Source organism: Balaenoptera ricei, chromosome 2, assembly GCF_028023285.1.
Source record: "Balaenoptera ricei isolate mBalRic1 chromosome 2, mBalRic1.hap2, whole genome shotgun sequence".
NCBI lineage: Eukaryota > Metazoa > Chordata > Mammalia > Artiodactyla > Balaenopteridae > Balaenoptera > Balaenoptera ricei.
Window position 1 is genome coordinate 168,727,849 of NC_082640.1, and position 6,092 is coordinate 168,733,940.

Genomic DNA, 6,092 nt, shown 5'->3' on the forward strand with positions numbered 1-6,092 from the left:
AAGTGTGGTGAGGCTTGTGATTAACTTGAGGCTATGTGCTCTAATTCTTTTTTTTTTTTTTTTTTTTTTTAAACATCTTTATTGAAGTATAATTGCCTTACAATAGTGTGTTAGCTTCTGCTTTATAACAAAGTGAATCAGTTATACATATACAATATGTTCCCATTTCTCTTCCCTCTTGCATCTCCCTCCCTCCCACCCTCCCCATCCCACCCCTCTAGGTGGTCACAAAGCACCGAGCTGATCTCCCTGGGCTATGCGGCTGCTTCCCACTAGCTATCTATTTTACATTTGGTAGTGTATATATGTCCATGACACTCTCTTACCCTGTCACATCTCACCCCACCCCCTCCCCATATCCTCAAGTCCATTCTCTAGTAGGTCTGTGTCTTTATTCCCGTCTTGCCACTAGGTTCTTCATGGCCTTTTTTTTTTTTTTTTCCTTAGATTCCGTATATATGTGTTAGCATACTGTATTTGTTTTTCTCTTTCTGACTTACTTCACTCTGTATGACAGACTCTAACTCCATCCACCTCATTACAAATACCTCCATTTCATTTCTTTTTATGGCTGAGTAATATTCCATTGTATATATGTGCCACATCTTCTTTATCCATTCGTCTGTCGATGGACATTTAGGTTGCTTCCATGTCCTGGCTATTGTAAATAGAGCTGCAATGAACATTGTGGTACATGACACTTTTTGACCTATGGTTTTCTCAGGGTATATGCCCAGTAGTGGAATTGCTGGGTCGTATGGTAGTTCTATTTGTAGTTTTTTAAGGAACCTCCATACTGTTCTCCATAGTGGCTGTATCAATTTACATTCCCACCAACAGTGCAAGAGTGTTCCCTTTCCTCCACACCCTCTCCAGCATTTATTGTTTCTAGATTTTTTGATGATGGCCATTCTGACCGGTGTGAGATGATATCTCATTGTAGTTTTGATTTGCATTTCTCTAATGATTAATGATGTTGAGCATTCTTTCATGTGTCTGTTGGCCATCTGTATATCTTCTTTGGAGAAATGTCTATTTAGGTCTTCTGCCCATTTTTGGATTGGGTTGTTCGTTTTTTTGTTATTGAGCTGCATGAGCTGCTTGTAAATCTTGGAGATTAATCCTTTGTCAGTTGCTTCATTTGCAAATATTTTCTCCCATTCTAAGGGTTGTCTTTTGGTCTTGTTTATGGTTTCCTTTGCTGTGCAAAAGCTTTTAAGTTTCATTAGGTCCCATTTGTTTATTTGTGTTCTTATTTCCATTTCTCTGGGAGCTGGGTCAAAAAGAATCTTGCTGTGATGTATGTCATAGAGTGTTCTGCCTATGTTTTCCTCTAAGAGTTTGATAGTGTCTGGCCTTACACTTAGGTCTTTAATCCATTTGGAGTTTATTTTTGTGCATGGTGTCAGGGAGTGTTCTAATTTCATACTTTTACATGTACCTGTCCAATTTTCCCAGCACCACTTATTGAAGAGGCTGTCTTTTCTCCACTGTATATGCTTGCCTCCTTTATCAAAGATAAGGTGACCATATGTGTGTGGGTTTATCTCTGGGCTTTCTATCCTGTTCCATTGATCTATATTTCTGTTTTTGTGCCAGTACCAAACTGTCTTGATTACTGAAGCTTTGTAGTATAGTCTGAAGTCAGGGAGCCTGATTCCCCCAGCTCCATTTTTCGTTCTCAAGATTGCTTTGGCTATTCGGGGTCTTTTGTGTTTCCATACAAATTGTGAAATTTTTTGTTCTAGTTCTGTGAAAAATGCCAGTGGTAGTTTGATAGGGATTGCATTGAATCTGTAGATTGCTTTGGGTAGTAGAGTCATTTTCACAATGTTGATTCTTCCAATCCAGGAACATGGTATATCTCTCCATCTATTTGTATCATCTTTAATTTCTTTCATCAGTGTCTTATAATTTTCTGCATACAGGTCTTTTGTCTCCTTAGGTAGGTTTATTCCTAGATATCTTATTCTTTTTGTTGCAATGGTAAACGGGAGTGTTTTCTTAATTTCCCTTTCAGATTTTTTGTCATTAGTGTATAGAAATGCAAGCGATTTCTGTGCATTAATTTTGTATCCTGCTACTTTACCAAATTCATTGATTAGCTCTAGGAGTTTTCTGGTAGCCTCTTTAGGATTCTCTATGTATAGTATCATGTCATCTGCAAATAGTGACAGCTTTACTTCTTCTTTTCCGATTTGGATTCCTTTTATTTCTTTGTCTTCTCTGATTGCTGTGGCTAACACTTCCAAAACTATGTTGAATAATAGTGGTGAGAGTGGGCAACCTTGTCTTGTTCCTGATCTTAGTGGAAATGGTTTCAGTTTTTCACCATTGAGGACAATGTTGGCTGTGGGTTTGTCATATATGGCCTTTATTATGTTGAGGAAAGTTCCCTCTATGCCTACTTTCTGCAGGGCTTTTATCATAAATGGGTGTTGAATTTTGTCGAAAGCTTTCTCTGCATCTATTGAGATGATCATATGGTTTTTCTCCTTCAATTTGTTAATATGGTGTATCACATTGATTGATTTGCGTATATTGAAGAATCCTTGCATTCCTGGGATAAACCCCACTTGATCATGGTGTATGATCCTTTTAATGTGCTGTTGGATTCTGTTTGCTAGTATTTTGTTGAGGATTTTTGCATCTATGTTCATCAGTGATATTGGCCTGTAGTTTTCTTTCTTTGTGACATCTTTGTCTGGTTTTGGTATCAGGGTGATGGTGGCCTCGTAGAATGAGTTTGGGAGTGTTCCTCCCTCTGCAATATTTTGGAAGAGTTTGAGAAGGATAGGTGTTAGCTCTTCTCTAAATGTTTGATAGAATTCACCTGTGAAGCCATCTGGTCCTGGGCTTTTGTTTGTTGGAAGGTTTTTAATCACAGTTTCAATTTCAGTGCTTGTGATTGGTCTGTTCATATTTTCTATTTCTTCCTGGTTCAGTCTCGGCAGTTTGTGCATTTCTAAGAATCTGTCCATTTCTTCCAGGTTGTCCATTTTATTGGCATAGAGTTGCTTGTAGTAATCTCTCATGATCATTTGTATTTCTGCAGTGTCAGTGGTTATTTCTCCTTTTTCATTTCTAATTCTATTGATCTGAGTCTTCTCCCTTTTTCTCTTGATGAGTCTGGCTAATGGTTTATCAATTTTGTTTATCTTCTCAAAGAACCAGCTTTTAGTTTCATTGATTTTTGCTATTGTTTCCTTCATTTCTTTTTCATTTATTTCTGACCTGATCTTTATAATTTCTTTCCTTCTGCTGGCTTTGGGGTTTTTTTGTTCTTCTTTCTCTAATTGCTTTAGGTGCAAGGTTAGGTTGTTTATTCGAGATGTTTCCTGTTTCTTGAGGTAGGCTTGTATTGCTATAAACTTCCCTCTTAGCACTGCTTTTGCTGCGTCCCATAGGTTTTGGGTCGTCGTATCTCCATTGTCATTTATTTCTAGGTATTTTTTGATTTCCCCTTTGATTTCTTCAGTAATCACTTCATTATTAAGTAATGTATTGTGTAGCCTCCATGTGTTTGTATTTTTTACAGATCTTTTCCTGTAATTGATATCTAGTCTCATAGCGTTGTGGTCGGAAAAGATACTTGATACGATTTCAATTTTCTTAAATTTACCAAGGTTTGATTTGTGACCCAAGATATGATCTATCCTGGAGAATGTTCCATGAGCACTTGAGAAAAATGTGTATTCTGTTGTTTTTGGGTGGAATGTCCTATAAATATCAATTAAGTCCATCTTGTTTAATGTATCATTTAAAGCTTGTGTTTCCTTATTTATTTTCATTTTGGATGATCTGTCCATTGGTGAAAGTGGGGTGTTAAAGTCCCCTACTATGATTGTGTTGCTGTCGATTTCCCCTTTTATGGCTGTTAGTACTTGCCTTATGTATTGAGGTGCTCCTATGTTGGGTGCATAAATATTTACAATTGTTATACCTTCCTCTTGGATCGATCCCTTGATCATTATATAGTGTCCTTCTTTGTCTCTTGTAATAGTCTTTATTTTAAAGTCTATTTTGTCTGATATGAGAATTGCTACTCCAGCTTTCTTTTGATTTCCATTTGCATGGAATATCTTTTTCCATCCCCTCACTTTCAGTCTGTATGTGTCTCTAGGTCTGAAGTGGGTCTCTTGTAGACAGCATATATATGGGTCTTGTGTCTTAAAAAAAAAAAAAAAAAAAAAAAGAATGGAGTAAGATTGGGCCCAATTTGCAATTTCTGCTCTATAGAGCAATATGAATTTCCCTCTGCTTGTTATGCCCATATGATGGTTCTGAAGATCTCCTTGAAGAAGTTCTCATCCCTTCAATCTCCCATCTAATCATTGCCTCTCCACTAGTATTGGTGTGTAAAATGTACAGTTCTTCTCTCTTAAAATGTAAAGATATTTTTGAATTTCCTTGGGATGCAGTTGTTTCTCCCCACTAGACTGTCATCTTGAATTATGAAATATATTCATTCACACGGTGTCTGATTCAATGAAAATCCCACTTTTTTCAAAGGGTGTATCCTCTTCCTGCATGAAATGTCTTATGTGTATTCAGATAATTGTTGTCATCCCAAATGTTGTTATTTAAACTCTCACTATCAGAAATCAGGTATCAACAAATTTTGATATTATTTTTTAATATATTTATTTATTTATTTTTGGCTGCGTTGGGTCTTTGTTGCTGCACGCGGGCTCTCTAGTTGCGGTGAGCGGAGGCTACTCTTCCTTGCGGTTTGTAGGCTTCTCATTGCGGTGGCTTCCTTTGTTGAGGAGCACGGGCTCTAGGCGTGCAGGCTTCAGTAGTTGTGGAGCATGGGTTTAGTTGCTCCGCGGCACTTGGGGTCTTCCCAGACCAGGGCTCGAACCCGTGTGCCCTACATTGGCAGGCGGATTCTTAACCACTGTGCCACCAGGGAAGTCCCTCGATGTATTTTTAAATGAAATCTTTACTATCTGGCATCTCACTACCTGCTATCTCAAACTCAAGAAAAAAATTAGAAAAATTAAATAATGTCATATTTCTTTATCTAAACTCACACGCTAAACTTGTGCTACTCAAATAAGAAAGTCAATAGATGTGGGTAGTAGGGAATACTTAAGGTGGATGGTAGCTCAAGGCATGCAGTGGAACTCTCTTTTATAACCCATTAGGGCCATCTCATATGTTAATAATTGTCAGAAGCCCTTTAATAGCAACTTACTCCCATTTGATGACTTTGAAAAAATATCTAAATTTGCCATGACAACACTATACCATTTGCCATGTAACACTATACATAAAGGAGGCTCTGATAACAACTCCAGCTTAACTTCTGCCATATCCCCCCACTGATAATTCTACTCAAGCCACACTAGCCTTTCAGATTTGCAGACAGTCCTTCCTAGCTTTGACCATTTTACCTACTCTCTCTTCTTTCTGAAAAATTTCTCCCATTCTTTTCATGGTAGACTCCCCCTCCCCCTTCAAGTCTATACTTAGGTGATGTCCTTAGAAAGGATATTCATTACCATTCTAGAAAAATATACCATTCATTCATTCATTCAGTTCACAAATATCAACTAAGTGTTACTATGGGCCAGATACTCTGTGAGGCACTAAAGATATGATGATACATGAGACATACTGAATTCCTACCTTCAGGGCCTTACATTCCAATAAATCATAGAGTTCCCTGGGACTGCATTCTCCCATTCTCCACTGCCTGGCTCTACTGAATGAAACCTTATTTTTAATTTAGCATGTAGTACAATCTGTAGTTTTTCCATTTGCTGATGTTTTTGCAACCATATACTACTATGAATTCTAGAAACTATATCTCGTTCACCATCGAATCTCTGGAATCTAGCACTGTGCCTGGCACATGGCAAGCATTTTATACTTGCCAACATAATGGCTGGATGGAACAAAAAGTCTAACTCTACTTTCCCATGCTTTGATTTGACTCAGATTTTCAGTGGAACCCTTCTCAAATATCATGTACTCAGGTTGGTAAATGTAAATAGAGGTAAATTGTTTTAAACATACATATTGTGGTATATAGCAAATATTTATAAAATTAAAGTGGTTTAACATACCATTTAACAACTATATAC